Source organism: Ornithorhynchus anatinus, unplaced genomic scaffold, assembly GCF_004115215.2.
Source record: "Ornithorhynchus anatinus isolate Pmale09 unplaced genomic scaffold, mOrnAna1.pri.v4 scaffold_523_arrow_ctg1, whole genome shotgun sequence".
Classification (NCBI taxonomy): domain Eukaryota; kingdom Metazoa; phylum Chordata; class Mammalia; order Monotremata; family Ornithorhynchidae; genus Ornithorhynchus; species Ornithorhynchus anatinus.
In genome coordinates, this window is record NW_024396852.1 from 6075 (window position 1) to 22268 (window position 16194).

Below are 16194 nucleotides of genomic sequence, written 5' to 3' on the forward strand. Positions count from 1 at the left end.
CCAGTTAGCTAGTATTTCCCACTCAACCATAAAGTTGTCAAAGCCAGCAATCTTACCCAACCTCAACAAGTGCTCATGCCTCTGGAATGTGCTAGAAGGTGAGGGACTGTTTCTGCAAGACTTGTGCCGCCCCCACCTCCCCAGTTATTTAAAAGGAGGTGCACTTCCCGCCCCCATCGACTAGAAACCTCCACCCTACCACCCTCACTGGATTCAGAGTTGTGGATCAGTTCTGGAAGCGCGTCAGTATCGGAGAGTCAGATTGTAAGTCCTCTGGGGCAGGAATTGAGACCCGCCGATGGGAGGGGGGGGAGTGGTGGTACCGTCATGTGCCCCTCGAGGGCAGGATTGCGCCGACCTCAGCTGGTTGTCTGAGGACTCTTTTTGGGCTTCCCAATTCCTGTACCCCAAGATATGTTGCCTATTTCCCCCACCCCCCCCGTGGGACTCGAGCCCCTCAAAAGCCCAACAATGAGTTGGGGTTCAATAGCCACCCAGTGGAGTAGACTGTAAACCCGTTGGGTCAGGGAATGTCTGTTGTGCTCTCCCAAGTGCTTATATAGTGTTCTGCGCTCAAATACGCCGCCCTGAGCCAGAACATCACAAACACAAGTGCCGCCGTAGTAGCAGAAACTGAGTCACCATTAGTATTCGCTGAGTACTTAGATGTAAAGCATCCTACTGAGTGCCTGGGAGACTGAGTTACCAAGTGCAAATCTCTCCTTGAGGTGGAATCTAGTCTACAGAATATTTCCAAATGGCTCCTCCGCTCACTCGTCACGGTTCCTACTTAAATGGGCATTACACTCATATTACCGTCTGTCTTCCCCACTAGGCTATAAGCTCATAATAGACAGGGAATCTGTCTGGTAATATCTTGTTCTGCGGTGCCGGATAAATATGACTGACTAAAGTGCGTGTCCTTAGCAACTGAACCCTCTCACCCCTGTCCTGCTCTTAGTACAGTGCTCTGTCAAATAGTGTTTGATAAAGACTCTTGCTATATTAATGCAACACTGCCAATCTTCATTCTATGTTTTGATTTACTTTCTTTTTGATCTACTCATACCGCCGATTCAAGCTTATCATAGGTTGAACATGTTCAGTATGGTATACTGATCTTGTCTATGCCCTTCTACCTGTGAGTAAATCAATTTTAATGTCTATCATGTAGACTGGAAGCTTCTTGAGAGCAGAGGTCTTGTGTGCTATGTAATGCCGAATTCTGAAGCATTTGCACCATGTGTTCCAAAGTCGATGCTTCCCTTTCTAGACTGTGAGCCCGTTGTGGGTAGGTCATATATGTTAAAGCGTTCTATTGTACTATGCCAGGGTCTTAGCTGAGTGTTCTGCACACAGTCAGAGCTCAAATACAATGGACTGTCTGCCTGACTGACTTAGATTGTAAGCTCCCAGTGGGCAGGGGCTGTGTCTCCTAAACCTGACTTGCCAAAGAGGGTGCTTAAGGGAGTGTGGTCTCACTCAACTCAGGCCAAACTTGGGGGCAGGTGCCCCAATCTCCTTCTATTGTTGGTGGAGTGGAAGAGGAGCAGGGGTGAAGGACCAGATTGGTACTGGGTAAGTGTTCAGGGTCTTGGCTGCCTGAGAGAAAAGGCAGAAGCCCAGTTTGTTTCTGCCCCCTGGAGAAGTCTCCCAGACAGGCCTGCTCACAGGTAAGACCCTGGGAAATTGTGGAGGGGGAGTGGCTGTGTTGGGGAGGGGTTCTCCACGGGCTGAGACTCTGTTGGGGGGGAACCCAGAGTGCGTGGGGTGTCCTGCTTTGGAGTGACAAAGCCAGTCAGAGTCTCCCCTGCAGGGCGTGTGAATGGCAGCTGCTCCGTTCTATATGAGTCGTCTTTCCTCCTTTCTCTCTTTGTCTTCTCTTTTTCTCACTCTCTGATCTTGGGTGTGAATGACCCTGCAGGGCACAGTCCAGCTGCAAATGGGGCTGGGCCTGGGCTGCAGCATCTTCTGCCACAAGCAGGGGGGCAGAGTGAGATAACCCTGAGACCTTACAAGGTTTATCCTTAGGGCCAAGGAAGGAGCCTGAGTCCCAGGTGCATCATGGGAGACCCGGCCCCCGGCCCATCCTCGCCTCTCTAAGGACATCTTGGTGTGGACAGGACTGGACAGAATGGTGAGTTTTATGCCTTAAACTTGGGGCTATCTGAGTTCTGTTTTGGGCAAGTGGGAGGAATTGAGGAAACAATTGTCTTTGAGCACTTAAGTCTAGACCACTTTGCGAAGTGCTTTAGAGAGTATAGTCAAAGGAACCTTATCCCCTGCTGGACATACATACACAATCCATTGCATCCATATAGTCCACAGCCCAGAGCATTGTGACCCAGTTGCTCTGGGCTCAGTAGTGACCCCTGATCAGGCTCCTATCCAACATACAACTTCCTGCTCCCTGGCTGGAAGATTGGGCTCCCCATTGCTGACCCAACCGAGCCTTCCCCATCCCCTACTGTGACTGGCTGGCACTCACCATGTGCGGGCAGGGGCACACCTCTTCAGCCAACCAACAGTCACATCCATCCCCAGGAAGCCACAGCGCAGCCCCGAACCGGACCACCAGGGAACCACCAGGGTCCACGGACAGTGGAGGAAGGACCAGCTACTCACCGGATGCCATGGACACTGATAAATTGCGCCGGCCCCACTGAGAGGAAATTTGTTGACACGAGGCTGCTGCCCCCGGCCACCCCCTTCCCAGCCCCTAGCCTGCAATTGTATCCCCTCGTTCCAGACAGTGCCATTTCCTTTGGGAAGTTAAGGGTCAAACACTGCATCCTGGGTGTCATATCAATCCCTTGCAACTCCAGGAGGGTACGGAGGTGTGTGCATGTGTGTGTGCCTCACGCGTGAGAGCGAGGGCCGGGACCAGAGCAGGGTCAGAGGGGCCGCCCCTCTTGGGTCGGGTAAAGGGTTATGGAAACAGGAGTCTAGAGTTTGGGGCCGGTACTCCGTGGGCGGATCCGAGCGGGTGTGAAGTCGCACTGGGGCCCTTAATTCTATAGTCAGTGCGACATCCTCCTTGCCTGTTCTGCCCTGTGGGAGTTTCCTGCCTAACTCAGGCTTCAAGAGTACAGAAGCCCTTTCCCGTCCAGGGGGGTGCTCCTGGGGGAGCGGGCCTAGGGACAGGTTGAGTCAAAGGTGTGTGTGTGTGTCTGTATGTATGTGTGACTACCCTGTGTCTTCCATCCCTCCTGGATGAGCAAAAAGAGGGGTGGAGAGGACTAACAGCAAATGCTAGAGTGGGAAGATGCAAAGTGGTTTCCCCCATCCTACCAACAGAAATGGCATGGTCTGGCCCCTTCTCTCCCCTTCCTCTCCTCCTCCCCTCTCTGTCCCCTTGGCAGTGTGAGATCTGTAAGCCCAAATGTCTCTGTTTGGAATAAAATGTATACTTTCTTCATCACTCTTGAGCCACTGGCAATTGGCCCCGCTCCGCAGAAGGGTTAGAATTAGGGGGAACCAGCTGTATACTCGAAGCTGGTGGATGTCACCAGCTTCAAACTTGTAGAGTGACAACCTAGCACCCTCCCAACCTCCAGATCTCATTCCTTCTGGCTCACGCAGGCAGGGTAAGGGGTCTTGTGAGTTCAAGGAAGGGGCGTGATAACACACTCTTTTTCTTCTTGCCTTTCCCCCTATCCAGCTTCAGGGTCTCTAGAGGAATCTGTCTCCCATGAGCCAGCCAGACTTGCTGTGTGACTTAGTGGTGTGCCTCAATCTCTCTGAGTCTCTGCTTCCCCTCCCCTTTTCTAATAAGAACAAGCACAATAATTGCGGTATTAAGTGCTTAAGTGCCAAGATGTCCATCATTTATTTATATTCATGTCTGTATCCCCCTCTAGTCTGTAAACTCCTGGTGGGCGAGGAATGTGTCTACTAACTCGGTTTTTAATCGCAGTAATAATAACTGTGGTATTTGTTAAGCAGTTAGCATGTCAGGCACTGCAGCAAGAGCTTGGTTAAAGACACAGCAATTAGGATTGGACACAGTTCCTGTCGCATACAGGGCCCCCAGTCTCCATCCCTATTTTACAGATGAGGCAACTGAGGGCCAAAGAAGTTGTCATCTGCCTAAGATCACACAGACAAGTGCCACAGTTGGGATTAATTGGGGTATTTATGTGCCCACAATGTGCCAGCCATTATACGAAACCGGTGGAAGGGGTTAAGGGGGGAAACACAAGCAATTCAGGTTAGACATGGTCCCTGTTGCAGATGGGGCTCCCTGTTTTAACTGCCATTTTACAAATGAGGAAAAGACACAGGGAAGTGACTTGCCCAAGGTCACACAGCAGTCAAGGGTTAGAGTTGGGATTAGAACCCCTGACCTGATTTCCAGGCCAATGACAGGGAATTTTCACCAAACACACACAGGGAACGTAGGCAGGGAAAAGGGAATGGAATCACCCCGAAACAGACAGCTCAAAATACACAAGTACACACCCATGCAGAGATAGCGCTCAAGAGCACACATGTGAAGGCATGTACTCTCACAAATGCACTTGTGCCTCAGATATCCTCCTTACCTGTAATTTTCTTTTACTACCTGCCTTCCCCACTGGCCTCTAAGATGCTCAAAGGCAGGGATCTTGTCTACCAGATCTGTTGAACTCTCCCAAGCGCTTGGTAAATTTGCATAAAATTCATTTGTTAATTTTTATTGAACGCTTACTGGGAGCAGAGCACTTTACTAAGTGCTTGGGGGGTACAATATAGTAAAGAGATACAATTCCTGCCCACCATGGGCTCACAGTGTGTTTGGGGGGCGGGCGGCATACATCAATACAAGCAAAAATACATCAATATAAATCAATAAAATTATATACATAAGTGCTGTGGGGAGAGTGGGGGAAAGAACAAAGTTGAGCCAGTCATGGTGCTAAAGGAGTGGGAGCTGAGGAAAAGTGGAGCTTAGTCTGGGAAGGCCTCTTGGAGGAGGTGAATCTTCAGTAGGGCTTTGCAGGGAGGAAGAGCGATTGGCAGATTTGAGGAGGGTGGCCCAAATCAATCAAGTGAATCCATAGATCATTTTGAAGCATTCTGGGCCAGAGGTAGGATGTGGGCCAGGGGATTGGCGACGAATCAGGGGAGATGGAGGCATGGGGGCAAGGTGTCGGAGAGCTTTAAAGCCAATAGTGAGGAGTTTTAGTTTGATACGGAGGATAGGCAAGCACTGAAGATTTATGGCGGGGGGGGGGGGTGACATGTCCAGAATGTTTCTGTAGAAAAATAAACCCTATTGTTTAGTCTCTCATGTGGCATCTTTGGCAATGTCCAGTCTGTGGAGCCCAACCATCCTCCTCTAACAAGGCAGGGGAAGGAGAGGGAGGACAAAAATCTGTTGAGAAACCAGCTGGCTCCCACCCCCACTTGCATAATGATAATTGTGGTGGCATTTATTAAATGCCCAGTATGTGCCCAACATTGTTCCAAGCCCTAGGTAGATTCAAGATTATCAGGTAAGGTTCAGTCCCTGTCCCACATGGAACTCACAGTATAAAAAGAAGGGGGAAGAGGCATTGAATTATTTTATTATTTTCATTATTAATAATAAGGGCATTAGTTAAGCACTGATTATGTACCAGGCACTGTACCAGGATGTGGGGTGGAAGTAAGCAAGTCAAACGGGACACAGTCCCTGTCCCAGGTGGAGCTAATACCATGACTTTGGATTACTTTCTTTTTTCCAATTTTGAATGGCAAAATATCCCTATTATAGTCACTTTTTTGAATGCTGGTATTTCTGGATGGTGCAGAGAGTCTATCCAAATCTTTGTGGAAGTGTTATAATTGTTACAAAATCACGATAAGCTCATAATCAATCAATGGTATCAAGCGCTTACTGTGTGCAGACCGCTGCACGAACCACTTGAGACAGTCCAATACGTCTTAATTGGAAGACAGGTTCCCACTCACAACGAGTTTACAGTCTAGAAGGGGAGATGGACATTAATATAAATTATAGAGAGGGGAAATAATAGAATGGAAGCATAATTGATGACTTGATGATACTGTTCGCAATGAAAAAGCTTTTCCCACTCTTGCGTAGCAGATGGAGAGATGGGTTTGGGAGTCATTACTACTGATGTGGTAGCTGAAGCCATGTCATTATTGTTATTCTAATGGCATTTAAATGCTAAGCAGTGTGGCCTAATGGAGAGAGTCTGGGCCCGGGGGTCAGAAGGAACTGGCTTCCGATCCCGGCTCTGCCGCTTGTCTGCTGTGTGACCTTGAGCAAGTCACTTCACTTCCCTCTACCTCAGTCACCTCATTTTTAAAATGGGAATAAGGACTGTCAGCCCCACGGGGGACATGGACTTTATACAACCTGATTAGCTTGTATCTACTTCCACGCTTAAAACAGTGCATGGTACATGGTAAGCACTAAACAAATACCATTACAACTACAAAACTAAATGCAGGGGTAGATACTGGGTAATCCAGTTCTGTATTCCTTGCCCTCAACGAGCTTAAAATAGGGATTATGACTGTGATCCCCATGTGGGACACGGACTTTATCTAACCTGATCAGCTCATATCTGCCCCAGCACTTAAAACAGTGCCTGGCACAGAATAAGGGGCTTGACAAATACCATTGGAAAAAAAGGAGCATTCAGAAATGCTACAAACATCTGGGTAAGCTCATTGTGGGCAGGGAACATGTCTACCAACTCTGTTGTATTGTTCTCTCCCACGTGCTTAGTCCCTTGCTCAATAATAATGTTGGTATTTGTTAAGTGCTTACTCTGTGCAGAGCACTGTTCTAAGCACTGGGGTAGATACAGGGTAATCAGGTTGTCCCACGTGAGGCTCACAGTTAATCCCCATTTGACAGATGAGGTAACTGAGACACAGAGAAGTTAAGTGACTTGCCCACAGTCACACAGTTGACAAGTGGCAGAGCTGGAATTGGAACTCATGACCTCTGACTCCCAAGCCCGTGCTCTTTCCACTGAGCCACGCTGCTTCTCTGCTCAACACACAGTAAGCACTCAGTAAGTACCACTGATTGACTCTAGACCATCCTTCTAAGCTGTAAGCTCGTTGTGGGCGGGAATCATGTCTACCGACTCTGTTCTATTGTCCTCTCCCAAGCTCTTAGTCCACTGCTCTGCACACAGTAAGCACCCCAAAAATTCCATCGATCTGATTGATCAAGTGGTTAAAGTCTGGGGGAATTGTGAGTCTGTTGGACTCCCCTGAGTGGAGCTCATAACTGATTAATTCACCAGAAGAGTTTACGCATCTTCACCTGGTCACCTGCTCCGTGAACCTGATGCCAAAGGAGTTTTCCTGATGTTCATGGCTTGTTCGCTGCAGAGTCAGGGCCTGTTTGACTTGAGAAAACTGATGTTTCCCAACCCAGCTTCTGTCAGCAGAACCGTCCAAAGCAGCAGAATCGAATTACCCAATGACCTGCTAAATGCAGTGCAGGGGAAAATTAACTGGCATAATTCATTAGCTGGATGGTTCCAGTGTTGCACCTCTCCCACAAGACCCAGAATCCTCTTCCCCATCTTCAGAGGAGGCATTTATGGTGAGTTCCAAGACCCCTGCTTCTGGGCCCAGTTGGCTCTAAGCCCTGGGAGGAGGAAAGCCCCACAGATCTCCTCCAGAACTCTGCAGGTTGGGGCTGGATGACCAAGGGAAGAATCCTACTGGCTACTGCTCTCTCTGCAGTTACAACTCATCACAACTCTTCACTGTTGACGTTTATCCCCCTGCACTTGGGCAGTCACGTCAATTCCCAAGTGCACACCATCATTGAAAGATGGAGTTCTGTAATTCACTCCCACTCAAAGGAGACTGTGGGTGTGTGTGTGTGTGTCCTTGCATGCATGAAAGATGGGGTTAGCTTTGGGGAGAGTAATGAGGAGGGGACTGCCACAGTCAGCAAGAAAGCTGGTTCTGGACTCATGAATTGCGGCTCAGTGCAGGGACCTGGCTTGGGTTTGGCCAACTGAGCAGACATGCAGTCCTGCACACCCTTGTCGACAACTGGGGACCCCCTCCACGTGTGATAGTGGTAGCTCCTATCAAATTGGGGACCCCCTCCGTGTCCACAACAATGCATTTCCCAACTCTAATCCTCGTGGAGAGATGGAGCCAGGAACTGTGCCGCCACCTCTAAGAGAAGGTGTTGGTTATGGTTGGTGAGTATGTTTGTTTGAATTACCATACTTCCAAATTCATCTCTGGAGGAGGAGAAGAGAGAGAGGAGGGGGCTGCCACTCCCCAGCACAGAGGCTGGTACTGGAAATGGGAACTGGGACTCTGCACAGGGAACTGGTTCTTTCTGACCCGACTGTGGAACGGAGAAGACCCGGGCCCCTTAATTCTCTAGATGGATCAAACTTCCCATTGCCCTCAGTCCTGTCTGCAGACTCATCTTGCATATCTTCAGACTCGGAGAAGGGGCATTTGTGGCCTTGACAGTGGTGGCTTCTGGGGGTTGGGGGAGGAAGAAGTCTAGTGTCAGGAGTAGGACAGGGTGACATTAGCATGTCACTCCTGTTCCTCTTAGAGGATCTGTCACCCGTCACCGGGGAGAGGTTCTTTCGGAATTGGCACGGTGAGAGAGAGAGAGGCGGGGATGGAAAACCTGAGTTTGTACAGAATTTATTCTGTGGGGCGAATTGAATTAATTGTTTAGATGTGACAATCAGCCTTCCCTTTTGGGGGAAACATGGTGTTAAAGCTTCCCCTTTGGGAGGAATATGGTGTTAGAGCTTCTCTAATGGGAGGAATACACTATGTTACTTGCGTGTGGCCGGATACCCGAGCCCACTTAGGTTGTTCTCGCAACGTGGTGAGGCGGCTGGCTCCCACCATGTGCTCGCCCTACCCAGGAGGAATCAACTTTTGTATTAAATACACTTATGCGTTAAACACTAATGAGTTATGTACACTTGTGCGTTACATACACTTATGCGTTAAACCCAGTTATGCATTACCCACTTAAGGTTACTCACACTTGGTGAGGCGGCTAGCTCCCACCCTGTTCACGTCCCCCTGGGGAGGCACCCACTTAAACATCAAATCCATTTTAAACATTTCATACCCATGGTGAAGCATCTGGCTTCTAAGCCCACGAGCTCTCAGCATCCCACGGCTCCTCATTTGGTGCAGGCAGAGCGGTCTTCTCACACTCTGGACAGAGACAACCTGCAGCCGGCTGCTGCAAGTCCCATTCCTCTGCACAGAAGGTTAGAGGCAGCAGGTATTTATCACCTGTGCCCTTAGGCCATTCCAGCTTCCAGCCTCAATTTATCCAATCTCTGGCCTCCCCCTTCCTCCATTCCTAATTTGATTAGCACGGGGGCAAGGGGCACCTTCTGTATTCCCAGCTTGGGCTGTCAATCTGGCAGTTTCGGTTGTGGGGGCAGTGTCCCACCTTTACTTCCGAGTTCTGCCTGCTGGCTCAGGTGGTCACGAGGTAGCATTTGACCTTGAGATGGTCGGTATCCCAGGGTCACCTGGGTGAGGATCAGAGCTGTGTGGACTTCAGTTCTACAGCAGGAATGCAGGGACTGAATTCTGTCCAGTCTTTCATTATTCTGGGCATCCAGTCCCTGGAGAATGACTAAAAGACTTGAGAATATGAAGATGGGGTTAGTTAAGGGTTTTGAGCTAGCTGCAGGATGTAGTAGTCCGCTTAATAATAATAAAAATTATGGTATTTGTTAAGTGCTTACTATGTGCCAAGCACTGAATAATAATAATAATAATGTTGGTATTTGTTAAGCGCTTACTTTGTGCCAAGCACTGTTCTAAGCGCTGGGGTAGACATAGGGGAATCAGGTTGTCCCACATGGGGCTCACAGTCTTAATCCCCATTTTACAGATGAGGTAACTGAGGCACAGAGAAGTTAAGTGACTTGCCCACAGTCACACAGCCGACAAGTGGCAGAGCTGGGATTCGAACTCATGAGCCCTGACTCCAAAGCCCATGCTCTTTCCACTGAGCCACGCTGCTGAAATAGATACAAGGTAATCAGGTTGTCCCATGTGGGGCTCACAGTCTTAATCCCCATTTTACAGATGAGGTAACTGAGGCACAGAGAAGTTAAGTACTTGCCCAAGGTCACACAGCAGACAAGTGGCAGAGATGGGATTAGGACCCACATTCTCACACGCCCAAGCTCTTGCTGTTTCCACTAAGCCACACTGCTTGCGAGATAATAATAATGATGTTATATGTTAAACACTATGTGCTAAGCACTGTTCTAAATTCTGGGATAGATACAAGGTAATCGGGTTGTCCCACATGGGGCTCACAGTCTTAATCCCCATTTTACAGATGAGGTAACTGAGGCACAGAGAGGTTAGGTGACTTGCCTAAAGTCACACAGCTGACAAGTGGCGGTGTTGGGCTTAGAACCCACGATCTCTGACTCCCAAGCCCGTGCTCTTCCCACTAAGCCACGATGGCAAGCTGCAATTGTTAAACCTCACCTCTATTGGGCAATCCACATTTCAGGAAGACTCATGTTTGTAACCTAGATGGTTTTCGTGGCTCAGTGGAAAGAGCCCGGGCTTGGGAGTCAGAGGTCCTGGGTTCGAATCCTGGCTCTGCCACTTAGCTGTGTGACCGTGGGCAAGTCACTTAACTTCTCTGTGCCTCAGTTACCTCATCTGTAAAAATGGTGATTAAGACTGTGAGCCTCACATGGGACAACCTGATTACTCTGTATCTCCCCCAGCGCTTAGAACAGTGCTCTGCACATAGTAAGCGCTTAAAAAATACCAACGTTCACCCCACACATCCGATCTGTCACCAAAACCTGCCGGTCTCACCTTTATATATAGCCAAGATCCGCCCTTTCCTCTCCGCCCAAACGGCTACCTTACTGTTACGGGCTCTCGTAATATCCCGGCTCTCAGATCTCCCTTCCTCCTCTCTCTCTCCACTCCAGTCTATTCTTCACTCCACTGCCCGGCTCATCTTCCTGCAGAAACGCTCTGGGCATGTCACTCCCCTTCTTAAAAACCTCCAGTGGTTGCCTATCAACCTCCACACAAAACAAAAACTTCTCACTCTAGGCTTCAAGGCTCTCCATCACCTTGCCCCCTCTTACCTCTCCTCCCTTCTCTTTTTTTACTGCCCAACCCGTAGGCTCCGCTCCTCTGCCGCCCACCTCCTCCCCGTCCCCCGTTCTCGCCAATCCCGCCGTCGACCCCCGGCCCATGTCCTCCCACTGTCCTGGAATGCCCTTCCTCCTCACCTCCGCCAAACTAATTCTCCTCCCCTCTTCAAAGCCCTACTGAGAGCTCACCTCCTCCAAGAGGCCTTCCCAGACTGAGCTTCCCTTTTTCCCTCTGCTGCCTCTTTGCCCCCCCGACCTCCCCTCAACTAAGCCTCCTTTTCCCCCCTTTCCCTCTGCTCCTTCCCCTCCCCTCAGCCACTGTACTCATCTACTCATTTGTATATATTTTTATTACCCTGTTTATTTGGTTAATGAGATGTACATTCCCTTGATTCTATTTACTGCTATTGTTTTTGTCTGTCTGTCTCCCCTGATTAGACTGTAAGCCCGTCAGTGGGCAGGGATTGTCTCTATCTGTTGCCGAATTGTACATTCCAAACGCTTAGTACAGTGCTCTGCACATATTAAGTGCTCAATAAATACTATTGAATGAACGAATGAACAAATGAACGAACGAATGAATGGAGGGTGATAGAGAGGCACAGCCTCCCCAAATACCTACTAGTGCCCCAAAGGGGGCCTGGGGGCAAGGGGGAGGGGAGGAAGTTTTAGTAGGACATAGCAGCAGTCAGCTACATCTATCTGTCCGTACACGTCCTTTCTTGGAATTGGGGTCAGTGGATATGGGGAGATGAGTGTCTAACCCAAACTGAGCTGTCTACAATCCACTATGTAGCTCTTTCCAGCTCTGATACTGCTCCTTTCTTTGCCCCCACCCCCGAGACTGAAATGTCTGGTAACAAACATGGTTCTCAGCTTCTTCCAGAAGATAGGATGGAAGAGTCTGGACCCCCACTCATCTCTCAAAATGGGGTTCCACCGCTCTAGATGAGGATTACAGGCAGAATTTTGCTGGGGACAAAGTCAACTCTTCTGGTATCCATCCAGACAGGCCCAGGCTCGCAGACCAGCGGCTTTCTGGGTCCAAGAGAGGGATGAGGCCACGGACATCTTCCAGGGCATGGGGGCCAGGGGACAGAAAGGGCAGCCCACGGTCACCCACAGCCTCGGACCCAGAGCCTCATGTGGTAGCCGGGGCATCACTCCCCCCCAGGCTCAGGATATCAGGACCACACACTCGTCCGTGGCCACGCACGATCACCGGTGAACCGCGACTCCTGACTCCCGGAGCAGGACACTCACGGCACGAGTCACACAGAGTATTGGGGTGGGAGGAAAATGATGGAGTCAATCAGGGTGGGCTTCCTGGAGGAGATGAGCTTGGAGCTGTGCTATAGTAACAATAGCAGTCGTAGTAAGGGTATTACATTCTTACTGGCTGCAGAATACTTTACTAAGCATGGGGAGAGAAGGCATAGGTGGGAATTAGACTTGGGGGCTCACAATCTAAGAGCACAAGTGGGAAGCAAAGGATGCTGAAACATGAAGACACAACACCTTCTGAGCATCAAATCTAGTGGGAGAGATGGATACTGCAATACCTCATAAGCAGAGGGAAGAAATGGACTTTAAAGATGAGCTACAGAGAAAGGGAGGAGAAGCAGTGAAGGGAGGGTGTGTGGTTTTATGTGTGTGTGTATTCCCACTCCCCTCAACTGTCCCATGTGCCTGCAGCAGAAGCAAGGTGTTGTATGATAATGTTGGCATTTACTAAGCACTTTCTTTACACCTAAAAACGGCACCAAGGCTGGACAAGATAGAAGATTTCCTTCTGCTTCGCACTTGCACTTGGATTTGCACCCTTTATTCACCCCTCCCTCAGTCCCACAGCACTTATGCATGTATCCAGAATTTTTTGATTTATATTAATGTCTGACTCCCCTTCTACACCTTAAACTCCTTGTGGCCAGGGAACGCATCTAGCAACTCTGTTCTATTGTCCTCTCCCAAGCGCTTAGTATTAGTTCTCCGCCTATAGTAAGCACCCTATAAATACCACTGATTGATCGATTTGAGTGTATCTACCAACTCTCCTATAGTTCTCTCCCAAATGCTTAGTACAGTGCTGTGCATATAGTAAGGGTTCAGTAAATGCCACTGAATGATAGACTGATTAGTGACAAGCAAGGCATATACATGGACTTGAGCTGGGACTGACATTCCAAAGGTCAATTAGAAGTTTCGCAATTCCTGGATTGGTTTCAGCTTAGTGCCAAGAGCCCTTAGTAATTTTTTAGCGTGGCTGTTGACCAAATTCTCCTAGCAGAAAAAAACTACTTTCTATGGAATTAGTTAAGCCTCTTCAAAGAGAAAGCAACCTAACCACAGAATGCAAACATTCGTGCGCACGATGAAGGGCAAGTTAATATGAAGTTTTTAGATCAGAAGACAATCACCTCAGACAAAGTTTCTGGCCCACTTGGGGCCCAGAAACTGTTCTCCACCATTGAGGTGTCTTTTGGCAGCACAAGAAAGCATCATGGGACCTTATCCAGGCTCCAGACTTTCAATCTAAGGGCCAATCAATCAATCAATGGTATTTATTTAGTGCCTACTGTGTGCAGAGCACTGTACTAACTGCTTGGGAGAGTACAGTACAGCAGAATTGGCTGACACATTTCCTTCCCAAACAGACCTTCCAGCCTAGAGGGGGAGACCACCATTAATATAAGTGAAAAAATTATGGATATGGACAAAAGTGCTGTGGGGCTGAAGGAGGGGGTGAATAAAGGGAGCAAGTCAGGGTGATGCAGAAGGGAGTGGGAGAAAAGGGAATGAGGGCTCAGGAAAGGTCTCTTGGAGATGTGCCTTAAATGAGCCATAAAATTCCCCCATTTCCCCAGGTTTGAGGAGAGTTTAATTAGGGAAGGCTTCTCGGAGGAGGTGTGCCTTTAAAGGAACCATAAAATTCCCCTCTTTTCCCTAAATTCCACCTCCCTAAAATGAGGAGCACAGATGAAGGGTGAATTTGAGTAACATAGTGGCACGCTGAAGAATGAGTGGAAAGGAAAGGATCAACATTTTGAGGTTCAAAAAAGTCAATCATAATAATGCTGGTATTTGTTAAGCGCTTACTATGCGCAGAGCACTGTTCTAAGTGCTGAGGTAGATACAGGGTAATCAAGTTGTCCCCCGTGAGGCTCACAGTTAATTCCCATTTTACATATGAGGGAACTTAGGCCCAGAGAAGTTAAGTGACTTGCCCACAGTCACACAGCTGACAAGTGGAGGAGCTGGGATTCGAGCCCATGACCTCTGACTCCCAAGATCGGGTTCTTTCAACTGAGCCACGCTGCTTCCCAATCATGCACAGGCCTGAGAATCAGAAGGTCAAGAGTTCTAACCGTGGCTCTGCCGCTTGTCTGCCATGTGACCTCGGCCAGGTCACTCCCCTTCTCTGGGCCTCGGTTCTCCTGTTCTCCTCCTACTTAGACTGTGAGCCCCATAAGGGACAGGGACTGTTTCTGAACTAATTCACTTATTTCTACCCCATTGCTTAGAACAGTGTTGAACACATAGTAAGTGCTTAACAAATAGCAGTAAAAAAGGGTGCCCTGAGACACGTGACACCCTGGGCAACAGGCCTTCATGCAGTGCTTGCTACCAAGTAAGCTATTAACAAATATCATTATTATTATCTGTCGATCCAAGATCTGCTAGGGCCATCAGGGGAAACCCAAATGGCCAGCCTGAAAGCTGACCTGTCCTTCCTTCATGTCTTCTTCACCTTCCTGCTTTTCCCTCCCCTCTATCCAGGGTCTTGGATTAAGAGCCCCCCCAAACTTGGCCTCCTCTAATTACTTCTTTCACCAACAGCCTTTTCCCAGAGGCTGAAAGGAACAGAGGCAGGGAGGAGAGAAGCAGAGCGGCCTAGCGGAAAGGGCCCTGGCCTGGGCATCAGAGGACCTGGGTTCTAACCCTGGCTCCACAATCCACCTGCTGTGTGACCCTGGGCAAAGTCGCTTCACTTCTCTGGGCCTCAGTCACGCTCATCTGTAAAATGGGGGATCAAGAGAGCAAGCCCCCACATGGGACAGAGACCATGTCCAACCTATCTTGTATCCACCGTGGTGCCCAGCATAGTGCCTGGCACACAGAAAGTGCTTAACAAATACCATTAAAAAGAAAACAAAAAGGAGAGAAAGAGTGGAGGGGACAGTGGGACCTGGGGGCTGGGGAAAGCTCAGGGAAGAGCTTGAGTTTATTGACTGATTGATTCATTCATTTATTTGCTCATTCATTCTTATTTATTGAATATCCTCCTGGGTGCAAAGCACTGTACTAGATGCTAGGATAGCCCTGGATGAGAATTAGACCCCATCCTAGAGGAGTATGTGAATGGGCTGCAGTTGTCTATAATTAAGGATGATTTTCCAGAGCCTTTTAATAATGAGCAGCTTCAAATCCCCTTCTCTTTAATAGCCTTCTGCCTCTTTTTCTTCCCTGCTCTTATTCTCCCCTGCCCCACCCCGCCCCGCCCCGCCAGGCAACCCAGTCTCTCCATTAGGTGTCCTCCAATAGGCTGTGGCACTGCCCCTTTAAAGTCCTAGAGAGTGGTGAGTTGTTTTTCTTGTTGTTGTTTTTTTTTTACGTTAGGTAAGGGCTGGGGGTTTTACTTGCTGTAGGCTGTGGAGAGAAGACAAAATGTGTTTTTCTCAGGTTTTGATGAGCAGGGCCTGTGATGCTCTCTTGGTTAGCATATCTTTTGTTTAGCTATGGAAGCTAAACAAAGCTATGGTAATAGAAGCAGAAGCAGCAGCGTGGCTCAGTGGAAGGAGCATGGACTTTGGAGTCAGAGGTTATGAGTTCGAATCTCAACTCTGCCACTTGTCAGCTGTGTGACTGTGGGCAAGTCACTTAAATTCTCTGTGCTTCAGTTACCTTATCTGTAAAATGGGGATTAAGACTGTGAGCCCCACGTGGGACAACCTGATTCCCCTGTGTCTACCCCAGTGCTCTGTACATAGCGCTTAACAAATACCAACGTTATTATTGTTGGTTTGATAATTCAGCTGTGGTAGTTGATGTATTGGATTAAAGGCCCCCCCAGAGTTGGCTTTCTCTATTT

The 16194-nt window shown here is 48.8% G+C and overlaps 1 long non-coding RNA gene across 1 annotated transcript; it reads left to right on the plus strand.

Annotated features, from left to right (window-relative positions):
* The first annotated feature begins 1815 nt into the window (after positions 1–1815).
* LOC103168174 lies at positions 1816–3005 on the plus strand. Its single transcript, XR_003756679.2, has 2 exons — positions 1816–2137; positions 2545–3005. It is a non-coding gene; the product is annotated as an uncharacterized LOC103168174 (long non-coding RNA).
* Positions 3006–16194: the final 13189 nt, after the last annotated feature.